This window comes from Gobio gobio (genome assembly GCF_949357685.1).
Source record: "Gobio gobio genome assembly, chromosome: 17".
NCBI classification, from domain to species: Eukaryota; Metazoa; Chordata; class Actinopteri; order Cypriniformes; family Gobionidae; genus Gobio; species Gobio gobio.
In genome coordinates this window covers 17636144-17649071 of record NC_137110.1, presented here as the reverse complement: position 1 = coordinate 17649071, position 12928 = coordinate 17636144, and positions in this window count along the sequence as shown.

The following is a 12928-nucleotide window of genomic DNA, read 5'->3' as shown; positions in this document are numbered from 1 at the left end:
AGTCCCAAGAGGGTAGCGAGATAGAACGAGGAGGATTTAGTCTCCTCGCACCTCTGAGGAACCTCACGACTAAGTCGTGCTTCCCAAAGGATTTACCTTCAACTACATCGTGATACATCGCTATTGCTGCGACGTACACTTTCAGGGTGGAGGGAGACAGCCTTTGCTCCAACCCATCTTGTAGGAAAGAAAGCACAACATTAATCGAACACTTTCGGGGGTCTTCGCGAGAAGAACACCACTCAACGAACAGGTTCCACTTCAGAGCATAGAGGCGCCTCGTAGAGGGGGCTCTAGCTGAAGTGATGGTGTCTACCACTGCCTGTGGCAGGCCACCTAGAACCTCCGCGTCCCGTCCAGTGACCAGACATGAAGTTTCCAGAGGTCTGGACGCGGGTGCCATAGAGTGCCCCCTCCCTGAGAAAGAAGGTGCTTCCTCAGGGGAATCGGCCAGGGTGGGGCTGTCGCGAGGAAAGTGAGTTCAGCGAACCAGGTCCCGTTGGGCCAGTAGGGCGCAACTAGCAAGACCTGCTCCTCGTCCTCCCTGACCTTGCACACTCTGTGCTAGAAGGCTCACTGGGGGAAATGCATATTTGCGTAGGTCCCGGGGCCAGCTGTGCGCCAGTGCATCTGCCGAGGGTACCCCCGGTCAGGGAATAGTACCACTGGCAATGGGACGAGTCCGGAGTGGCAAACAGGTATACCTGTGCGGCTCTGAAAAGGTCCCATATCAGCTGGACGCTCCGGGGGTGGAGTCGCCACTCTCCCGGAAGTGGACACTGACGAGAGAGCTTGTCGGCTGTCTGGTTCAGCGCACCAGGGATGTGAATGGCACGAAGCAACCTCAGATGCTTCTGACTCCACAGGAGGAGGTGGCGGGCGAGTTGGAGCATGCGACGGGAGCGCAGACCACCCTGACGGTTGATGTACGCAACGGCCGCAGTGCTGTCCGTGCGGACCAGTACGTGTTTGTGCTGAAGCAGCTTCTTGAAGCGACTTAGCGCAAGACGTACTGCCATTAACTCCAGGCAACTGATATGCCAATGCAGCTGGGGCCCCGTCCACAGACCCGAGACTGCCTGCCCGTTGTACGTGGCCCCCCAACCCGTGGCTGAGGCATCTGTGAATACCACAACATGCCTGGACACCTGTCTCAAGGGCACTCCGGCCCGTAAGAACGAGGGGTCGGAAAAGGGTTGAAGGTTTGGCGTCTCATATGAAGCAACCCGAGCGGCGTTACCGCGGCTGCAGATGCCATATGCCCCAGGAGCCTCTGAAAGAATTTCAGTGGGACCGCTGTCCTGCTCTTGAATGTATTCAAGCAGTTCAACACTGACTGAACTCGTTCCTCTGTGAGGCGCGCAGTCCGATTGACCGAACCCAGCTCCATGCCGAGATTAGAGATCCTCTGCGTGGGACAGAGTTTGCTCTTCTCTCGGTTGACCCGAAGGCCCAACAGGCTGAGGTGACGGAGCACCAGGTCCCTGTGTTCGCACAACTGCTCTCGAGACTGGGCAAGTATAAGCCAGTCGTCGAGATAGTTGAGGATGCGAACGCCGTGTTCTCGGAGTGGAACAATGGCTGCCTCCGCGACTTTCTTGAAGACGCGGGGCGACAGGGACAGCCCGGAGGGCAAGACTTTGTACTGATATGCCTTCCCCTCGAACGCAAAGCGTAGGAACGGTCTGCGTCGAGGGAGAATAGAGACATGAAAGTACGCGTCCTTCAGGTCGATCGCTGCAAACCAATCTTGGGGACGGATGCATTCGAAAATGCGTTTCTGCATTAGCATTCTGAACGGAAGCTTGTGCAGGGCCCGATTCAGAACACGCAGGTCCAAGATTGGCCGTAACCCACCGCCTTTCTTGGGTACAATGAAGTAGGGGCTGTAGAACCCCGACTTCATATCGGCTGGAGGAACCGGCTCGACCGCGTCCTTCGCCAGTAGGACATCGATCTCTGACCGCAAGACATGGGCATCACTGCTCCGCACGGAGGTGAAGAGGATGCCCCTGTACTTGGGAGGCCGGTACGCGAACTGAGTCGCGTAGCTGAGTCTGATAGTACGGATGAGCCAGCGAGACGGTCTGACGGTCCGCTTGCCCTTGTGCTTCCCATCGGACTTTGCGGGACCCTGGACGGGTTGGGCGCCTCCCTTGCGCCCGGCCACCTGCTGCCTGGGTGGAGGCTGCTGCTTGGCTTAGCAGGGGCGGAGGCGGACGCAGGAAGACACCCTCTGCGACAAGCAGATGGAGGTGCTGCGGACGACGACTGGGTGGAGGCAGCAGCTGGTCGTCATGGCAGGAGGTTTTTTTTTTTTACCTCCATCTGCTTCTGGGCCACCAAGAACTGCTGGGCACAGTTCTCGATGACGTCGCCGAAGAGGTCAGCCTGACAGACAGGGGCGTTGAGGAACCGAACTTTGTCGGGCTCACGCATATCTGGCAGGTTAGCCCCAGCTTTCTGGACCACTAGTGTGGACATCGTCTGACCCAGGGAGCGTGCAGTGACTTCCGTTACCCGGAGGGCGAGGTCCATCACAACACGCAGTTCCTGCATAACCCCTGGGTCGGGACTACCCTCGTGCATGCAGGACAGAGGGTAGTGAGAGAGGGAAAAAACTTAAACATTATGGCCCTTTTGGCGTTCCATATTTTGGCACCAAATAGTTCCACACAGCTATGTTTTTCCAATGCACATCCGGGCAGCCACCCCAGAAAGCATGGCTGTCAACTCTGAATCTGATTCAGCATGAGCACACTATTATAGTGGGAAACTCAGCATTATCATTTCCAGCGCATAACAGCCCTCTCTCCGATGCAGCAATTGACATCTGTCCTCCGCCAGAGCCCCAAATGAAACGCTAGGTCCCCCCTTTTTTCAAAAAAGGACCAGCAATCCCATCCGTAAGCTACAAGCAGGCATGTGGGACAATGAGCGTGGCCGTCCGACTTGACGGCACACGGCGCGCTGAACACTCAAGCCTCCAAGAAAGAGGCACGGTGAACAACGCGCCGACGTGGTCATGTTCTCATAAGGGAACATGAACCACCCACGAACAAAGTCTCAGCATGCTTGTGATGCGATAGAGGAGTGGGGGCCCACGGGGAATGTACCCGGCGGGGAAGCCCCACTATAATCCTCAGGCCACCAAGACTTATTAGCCAAAGTAGACCTTTTCCGGTGCACCAGAAAAGGAACTAGATCAAAGGGCAAAGCAAAGGGACTCAACCCCGTTTGAGGTATCACAGTCTCGCCGCCAGACGGCACACGGCGCGCTGAACGCTCGAGCCCGAACAACGCGGCGACGTGACCACGTTCTCCTGGGAGAACGCGGATCACCCACGAACGCAATCTCACATGTTTATATGCGAGAGAGATCGTGGCCGTCAAATGAGGACAAGAAACAACCGCATCCAGAAACACACGGTTTGAATGACATCTTGAAAAAGATGCAGGGTCAAACCGTGTTGCTCTTTTTAGAAGGAAATGCTCTTTTAGAAGTGCTGAAGCACTCAGGGAGATGACCGCGGCTCACAGCAGTCCGATTGCAAGCCTGCGTGTGAGCACTCAAGAACGGAAACGCCCAGCCAACCAACACAGGAAAAGTGTATGTTGCAGCGGCCGCTCGCTGACTCGCGCCGTCACACCAGCACCCAGGTAAGAGAGCGATCCTCCTCGAGACTCGTTTAAACACTCTTCGCAGAAACAGCTTGATACAGCAAACCGTTCGGTTTCAAAGTTAAAAGCAATATGCGGTACTCCACTTCCGTATTTATACCCGCGGTGCGGGGCGGTGCGTGGACCGCATGCCAATACAATTGGCTCGTTTCTAATACACTCGTAGTAGACTGGTCTCTGAAGACAGATCCTCAATTCTTCGGTCAGTTCCGACGTACGTCGAACGTGACCGACTGAAAGGGAACACATACTCATTATCTACAGTAGGCAACTAACACATTTTGTCTTACTACAAGAGTTGCTTACACATGGTCAGAAATTAAGTGGCTTACTGATTGTTGGTGAACTTCTACTCTGATCAAAGGAACTGAGGGTTATAATTCCCACCCCCTTTAGTCAACCTTGTGAAAATGCAAATGAATTGCTATAATTTGATCCCTGTGTTTTAACATCAGAGCTGCAAATCTTCAAAGTGAAACCTTCTCCTTATCTTGATCAGTCCAACATTGTGGAATTACAAATGGAAAAAAAAAAAAGTGTTCTGTGCAAAATTTGTGAGTCATACTCAACTTTTAATGTAGCCCATGCCGAAGGAGACTTTAGTCATTAATACGTTTACAAGCAACTGTAAAAAGCAAGGCCCCAAAAACTCCCTCAGACCTCAGAGGGCCCTAATATCCATTCTCAAGTTGTGGATCAAGATGTTCGTATTCTGTACTTTTTTGGCAATCTCTGATGCATCTACATTATGCAATGTTTTCTTACTATTGCCTAAGATGCTTAAAGATTCTTTTTCAAGTCTTGCATATGTATTTTATTTATTGTAATTGCTTATATGTCTAGTTATACCTGATATTTTGATACAGTAAATTATTTCTAACTTTGCATATGCATTCATTATATGACCAAAATTAAACAGCCGATTATATTGCTACATTTCACAATAAGCCCTAATGCTCAAAATAATTAATTGGTTTAAGTAGAGCAGGGGTGTCCAAACTTTTTTTAAAGGGGGCCGGATTCGATATTGTGGACATACCCGGGGGCTGGTCCCTTTTCTAGTCTATTATATATATATATATATATATATATATATATATATATATATATATATATATATATATATATATATATATATATATATATATATATATATATATATATATATATATATATATATATATATATATATATATATATATATATATATATATATATATATATATATATATATGACATGTTTTGTTTCTTGGAAACATGACAGATTTGACAAAAGCTTGAGCTGACAGTAGATTCGCTTGAGATAGGACACAGGAAATGTATAGATATTTAACAATATCTGTAAAACTTTCATCAACCAAAAAGTTTTAATGGGTGAAATTTTAATATTATTACAGAGTTAGAACTCTATTCTTATTTAAATTTAATAAGTGCTCTATTTAGATCACCACAGGTAAAACCACACTACAAAACATGCTTTTGTGACTTTCAAGATGCTTTTACTAAGGAAAATTACATATTTTTTCCTGGGGGAAAAAATCTAAATGAATTGAGTTTTTGCTTGAAACAAACTAAATTATCTGCCAATGGATTAGAAAAATAATCTTCCAAAATCTTCCTTAAAGATTCCAAACAGAAACATTATTTTTCTTACCCCATTGGCAGATATATTTGCTTGTTTTAAACAAAAACTCACTCAGAAAACAAGAAAAAATATCTAATGTCATTTAACTTAAATCTTAAATCAAGATGTTACGAGATTTTTGATATATTTAGACTAGAAACAAGACAAAAAATACTAAATGACAGCATTTTTTGCAGTGCACACAAGGCAAAAAGTAATACATACATATATTATATAATAATATAATATAATATAATATAATATATATATACATACATACATACATATATATACATACATATATATATATATATATATATATATATATATATATATATATATATATATATATATATATATATATATATATATATATATATATATATATATATACATCTAGAATGGTATTTAGTCTACATATAAATTCAAATGCACAAAACTGCAAGTTTATGACAAAAAATAGTCTGCAATTTGGCCTTTATTACTCATTTAATACATGTCTACATTACAAATTAAATAAAATTAGATATTAACCTACATTTCTGACAAATTACCATGGTTACAGCAGGTAGTGTTGCTACAGTAAATCCATGATAAATTCGAAATGCGAATTGTTGTTTGAAAAGTATTTTGAATCGGCTCAGCTGATTTGCACGTTCGTGTTGTTGATTAAGTCAGCGCTGTTTAACTGGAAATTAAATCAAATCACCGAGAGATTCACAGCTCGTACCGGAGACCTCAGTGCCGAACTCGAACACTTCTCACGGGCTTCGGAAGGCTGTTTAGTGGGCGCGTGATCGAGACACTCAGCAGGTAAACACATTTTTTCAGAGTCAGAGCTCGCGTGAGTTGCGCAGAGCACAAGTACCGCTGTTTCGTTCTGCTTTGGGCGCTGTTTCCCTGGCCTAAAGTCCAGTACTGCCACCTTGCGGTGACATCGTGGAACTGCATGATTTGTAAATGATCCGTGGCGGGCCACATATAATACATTTTAATAGACGCGCTGCGGGCCGTTTGAAATTCATCCCCGGGCCGCATTTGGCCCGCGGGCCGGACTTTGGACACCCCTGAAGTAGAGCTAACCCAAATAAAACAAATGATTCAATCAAATTAACTTTTATGAGTATTTAGAACTTTCTTTTTCTTTTGAGTTCACAAAACTGACACATTTTAAGTAATCTGAACTGCTTCATTGTTTTGAGTTGTATGAACTTAGGGTTAGGGTTCTACTAATTTAGACAAACTTAAATTTAACTGAAACTGGGCTGGGAGTTATATTTCTCAGCATGCTTTGCATTACACTCATAGGACAGTAAATGTTAAAATCAAGTGTTATATAATGTTTTTTTGTGCAAGTTAAAATTAAGTGGGATATTTGTTTAATGTTTTACTATGTTAGTTAGAAGAGTTTCTGTTATGTTGGGTTTTTCAGAGGGTTGCCATTATGATGACGAGTGGAGCATGAGCTTAGTTTGAGAACAGATATACATTATGTTAAATGTTCAATATTTCTGTACTCATTCAGCAAGTGCTATGCTAGCTAATGCTATCAAATCATTGTGTTACCAATTAGCAAGCATTTATTGAAGTTTCCACTACTAAAAAAGTTGATCATTTTAATTTAAATGTATGAATTAGCTTACTCAAATATTTGAAGTTAAGATTAAAAAAAGAGTACCAAATAAGTTTAACCGATTGCCTCAATTTTTTTTTGTGTTGCCTTATTCAGGTTTACAGTGCGTCTTCCTATAAGAAATAATAGGCAATTTTTTGTTATATAAGCACCAAAATATCAGTTGTCATGTCAACCTGCACTATAACTCAAACAATTAATTGGTTTGAGTAAAGCCAACTCAAATTAAACAAATTTGTTCAATCAAATGAACTTTTATGAGCATTTAGAATTTTCTTTTTCTTTTGAGTTCACAAAACTGACACATTTTAAGTAATCTGAGCTCACTGTAAAAAAAAATCAGGTCTCCAAGTGACCGATCACATCTAAATTTTTTAGTTGGCCAAATTGAATTTCTAAAATTAAATTGCCTCAATTCACAGAAATTCAATTTGGCCAACTGAAAAATATAGATGTGATCGGTCACTTGAACATTTTCAATTGGAGACCTGATTATTTTTTTTAACAGTGCTGTTTCATTGTTTTGAGTTGTTTAAACTTGTTTCTTTCAATTTAAACAAACTTAAGTTTAACTGAATCTGGGCTGGGAGTTATATTTCTAAAATACTTTTAGTAGGGATTTTCTTCAGTTATTCAAAAGTGAAAGAAACGTTTCCACTTTATAAACTAAATTAATAATTTGATATACTGCACTTATTGTGTATATACATGTTTTTACTAGGGCTGTAATCAAGCAAAGAAAATCTTGGTCGACTGAAGTCCTGAAATTTTCGACTAAAAATCGACAAAAAATGACGCTAGGATTTTAAAAAAAAATTAATTAGCTGCGCACTGTGCGCAGTACTTGGTAGCCTTGTTGTCTGCCTAAATTAATTATAAATAAACATAAAAAACTAGTAGGCTATTTGCAGTATATTAAATCGTTAAATCTGATTATTTTGCACTGAAATGAGTCTGACACACGAGTCTGTAGAATCTGACAGCGTTGCATCATGTTGTAACGAATCCACAGAGTCATAGAGATCCATTTGCAGCTTTAATTAGTGACAAAGTCAGACAGACAGGGTATTGATAGGTAGACAGGAATGGTATGGGCAAGGCAAAGAATACTCAGGTAAGCTAGTGCTGATGATCGGGGCAGGCAGCAAGGTTTCAAACACGGGTAACAGTGCAGGGTCGTGGGAGCCAGAGTATGTTCAGTTAGCCAGGAAACAGTCCAAGGTCGAGGTAGCCAGAGAGTGGTCAAAGAGTTCCAAAAACAGTCCAAGATCTAAACCAGAATAAACAGAATCAGTAGACAATCGCTCAGTATGTATGCCAGGGCAAAACAAGACTTCGCACTGAATGGGTGTGAGAGAGGGATTCTTATACATGTGGAAATGAAGTGCAGGTGTGAGTGTAATCAATGAAGAGCAGGTGTGTGATCAGTCCAGGAGAGCAGCATTATGGGAAATGTAGTTTGCATGGCCATAGTCAATACTCTGGAGATGGATCCCTCTGTGAATGTGGAGGTGACACAGGAAACTCCTGTGTAACAGAGCCCCCTCCCTGCGAGCGACTCCTGGCGCGAGGAGGCAAACGGCGACGGGGTCTTCCACGTTGTCGAGGAGCAGGTTTATTTGGATGTGATCGGTGGAATTCCTCTGTGAGTGTGGGGTCCAGGATGTCCTTGGCCCTGATCCAACACCGTTCCTCCGGGCCGAACCCCTCCCAATCGACAAGGTACTGCAGAATGTTACCCCTACGTCTGGAGTCTAGTAGTTCCTTTACCCGATATGCCTCCTCGCCGTCTACCAGGACAGGTGGAGGGGTCTGCGGTGTGGCTCTCTCCTCTGACACTCTCTCGGGACTGTTAGCGGGTTTCAGCAGGGACACATGGAACGTGGAGGCAATGCGGTAGTTAGTGGGAAGTTTGAGACGAAATGACACTGGAGTGATTTGTTTTAGGACTTCGAATGGACCGACATATCTGGGACTGAGCTTACGGCAGGGGAGTCGAAGCTTGAGATCCTTTGTGGACAACCATACCCATTGACCTGGACGGTACTGCGGAGCAGGACGACGATGCTGGTTGGCGTGGTGTTCCTGGCGCCGGACTGCATGTAACAGGTGAGTGTGCGCTTGATCCCAGACCTCTTCGCTCCTGTGGAGCCATTCGGTGACAGCGGGAAGTTCTGTGGGTTCCCCGGACCAAGGAAATAGTGGAGGTTGGAAACCTAGTATGCACCGGAACGGAGTTAGACCAGTAGCGGGTTTGACCAGAGAGTTCTGGGCGTATTCAGCCCAGAACAGGTAACGACTCCACTCTGTTTGCTGCTGCTGACAGTATGTGCGCAGGAAGCGAATGATGTCTTGGTTTAAACGTTCGGTCTGCCCGTTGGATTGGGGGTGATATCCGGAGGTCAAACTGATGTTCACATTGAGGTGTTTGAAGAAAGCCCTCCAGACTCTGGAGGTGAACTGTGACCCTCGGTCTGACACGATGTCATCAGGAAGGCCGTAGAATCGGAACACCTGATTGCAGAGGATTTCAGCCGTGGCGAGTGCTGTGGGCAGTTTGGGTAAGGCCACCAGTCTACATGCCTTGGAGAAGCGATCAACTATTGTCAATATGGTGGTATTTCCCTGGGATTCTGGGAGATCTGTAATGAAATCTATAGCGATGTGGGACCATGGACGCTGCGGAATGGGCAACGGAGTTAGAAGTCCGGCAGGTAATTGACGAGGCGTCTTGGAAGTGTTGCAACTGGCGCAATTCTGGATGTGGTGGGTGGTGTCGGCGAGTAGAGTGGGCCACCAGAACCGGTTGCGGAGAAGGTGAACAGTGGCGGTGATACCGGGATGACCAGAACTGGGCGTTGCGTGTACCTGATCAATGAGGCGGGTGCGTAAGGGAGCAGGGACATACATGCGATTAGGTGGACCATTCAAGGTAGGTGGCTCCTGGCGATTGAACTGTTCAATCTCAGTAATGATGTCCCATTGCACAGGAGCGACGAGTAGGTTCTCAGGAAGAATATTCTCGGTGATCGTGGGTTGGGGTGTCTCATCGGTCTGGCGGGAGAGAGCGTCGGCCTTAATGTTCTTGGAACCAGGACGATACATGATAGTGAACTGGAATCTTGTAAAGAATAGAGCCCACCGGGCCTGACGGGGATTCAAGCATTTGGCCGTCCGGAGAAACTCGAGGTTCTTGTGGTCGGTGAGGATGATGAAGGGTTCCTGTGCTCCTTCTAGCCAGTGCCGCCACTCCTCTAAAGCCAGTTTCATGGCCAGTAATTCACGGTTGCCCACGTCATAGTTGCGCTCAGCGGAGGTTAATTTACGAGAAAAGAAGGCACAAGGATACATTTTTTCAGGCATGCCTTGACGCTGGGACAGAACTGCACCTACTCCAGTGTTTGAAGCATCCACCTCGATGATAAACTGACGTGTGGGGTCTGGATGCCGCAGGATGGGAGCAGAGGTGAAGCGTGTTCGGAGCTCATCAAAGGCTTTGGTGGACTCAGGTGTCCAGCTCAAGCGATGGTGGTGACGTTTGGTCATGGTGGTCAACGGGGCAGCTACTGTACTGTAGTTTCTGATGAACCGACGATAGAAATTCGCAAACCCCAGGAACCGTTGCAACTGTTTGACTGTTTGGGGAACCGGCCAATTTAGGACCGCCTGAACCTTCTTCTCGTCCATCGCCACACCCTCTGGACTGATGACGTATCCCAGGAAAGACGTTCTTGTGCGATGGAATTCACATTTCTCGAATTTGACATAGAGCTGATATTGAATGAGTCGTCTGAGAACCGATCTGACATGTTTGACGTGTTCCTCCATGGTTGAAGAGTAAATCAGTATATCGTCGATGTAGACGATTACCCACCTCTCCAGCATGTCCCGAAAGACGTCATTCATGAACGCCTGGAAGACAGAAGGACTATTGGACAACCCGAATGGCATAACGAGATACTCATAGTGCCCATTAGTGGTAGAGAAGGCCGTCTTCCACTCGTCTCCTCTGCGTATACGAATCAAGTTGTAGGCATTACGGAGATCCAACTTGGTATAATACTTGGCTTGACGGAGCTGTTCGAGAGCGGCTGGCACCAGGGGCAGTGGGTACCTGAACTTGACTGTATTCTCGTTAAGACCACGATAGTCGATGCAGGGGCGCAGTGTGCCATCCTTTTTCTTAACGAAGAAGAAGCCCGCAGCGGCGGGTGAGGTAGAGGGCCGGATGAACCCCTTGGCTAGTTCTTCCTCTATGTACTTCTTCATCGCTTCGGACTCTGGTTGAGACAGGGGAAAAATTCTGCCCTTAGGCGGTGTGGTGCCGGGTAATAGTTCGATGGCACAATCACTGGAACGGTGTTCTGGAAGTTGGGCAGCCTTGACTTTGCTGAAAACGTCAGAGAGATCAGAATACACAGCAGGCAGTCCTGAATCACTGAACTCCGACGTGGATAACTGGAGAATGTTGCGGGGAGTACGAATGATTTTAGCCAGGCATCTTCTATGGCACGAAGAATCCCACTGGATGATTTGGTTCTCCCGCCAGGAGATTTGTGGGTTGTGAGTGCGCAGCCATGGAAGACCCAGGATTATGGAGTGTTTGGGGGCGTGAATAACATAAAATCTGATTGATTCAGAATGAAGTGTTCCGACGTGCAGAATTACCTCTTCGGTGAGGTGTTGAATCCTTCCCTCTCCCAAGGGCCGACCATCTAGCGCCTCGACTGTCAGAGAGAAGTCACAGGGATTAGTTTGGAGTTTATGCTGTACAGTGAATTCATGAGACATAAAATTTCCCGCGGCTCCTGAGTCTAGCAAAGCGGATGTGTCAATCATTCTGCCGGGTAGAGAGAGACGAACAGGTAGCGTGAACCCGGACCACCGATTGTTGGAGTCCGCCAGGGTACTCACCGGTTGAGCCTGAAGAGACGGACGAACTGGGCAGGAGAGTCTGCGATGACCAGACTGTCCGCAGTAGAGACAGAGATGCTGCTGCAGGCGACGCTCGCGTTCCTCAGGAGTGAGAGGAGTAAAACCCAGCTGCATGGGCTCTGGTGCATCCGTGTCATCGGGACGAGCACGATAGGGAACTCGAGGTGTGCGCCGAGAACGAATAAGGTTGTCGATCTGAATGGCCAGGTTGATGTATTCGTTCAGCGTTCTCCCCTCATCGCGGCAAGCTAACTCAGACTGAAGTTCATTGGTGAGACCTTTTCTGAACAGGGTTTTCAGGGTGTCCTCAACCCAATTGGTCTGTGCAGCAAGGGTGCGAAACGTGAGGGCATAATCGGCGGCGGTTCTTCTCCCCTGAGTATGACTGAGAAGGCGTTCACCGGCATCACCGAGCTCAGTGGAGTGCTCGAAAACGCTGCGGAACTGCTGGGTAAATGATGCAAATGTGGAGAAAGGAGATCCATCCGGCCTCCAGATGGCAGTTACCCATTCCAGCGCCTTTCCGGTGAGGAGCGAACACATGAAAGCAATTTTCCCTGAATCTGTGGGATGGAGTGCTGGCTGTTGATCAAAGTAGAGGTGGCATTGGAGCAGGAAGCCTTTGCATTTAGCTGAAGCACCATCATACTTCTCTGGAAGAGCGAGACGAGGATTGACTGAGGTGCTTGCCGAGGGCGGTGATACCCCTGAGGCCTGATCGACGGGGGCGCTGATCGCTGAGGCTTGAAGCCCTTGCAGGGCTGTTACGAGCTCCTCTGTGAGTGACGTGAGGCGATTCAACTGTAGCTGGTGTTGAGCTAGCTGGGCAGCCTGTGCAGAGATCTCAGTGGTGAGCTGTGAGACGGCTGCTGGACCTTGAGGTGGCGAAGTCTTCTGTAACGAATCCACAGAGTCATAGAGATCCATTTGCAGCTTTAATTAGTGACAAAGTCAGACAGACAGGGTATTGATAGGTAGACAGGAATGGTATGGGCAAGGCAAAGAATACTCAGGTAAGCTAGTGCTGATGATCGGGGCAGGCAGCAAGGTTTCAA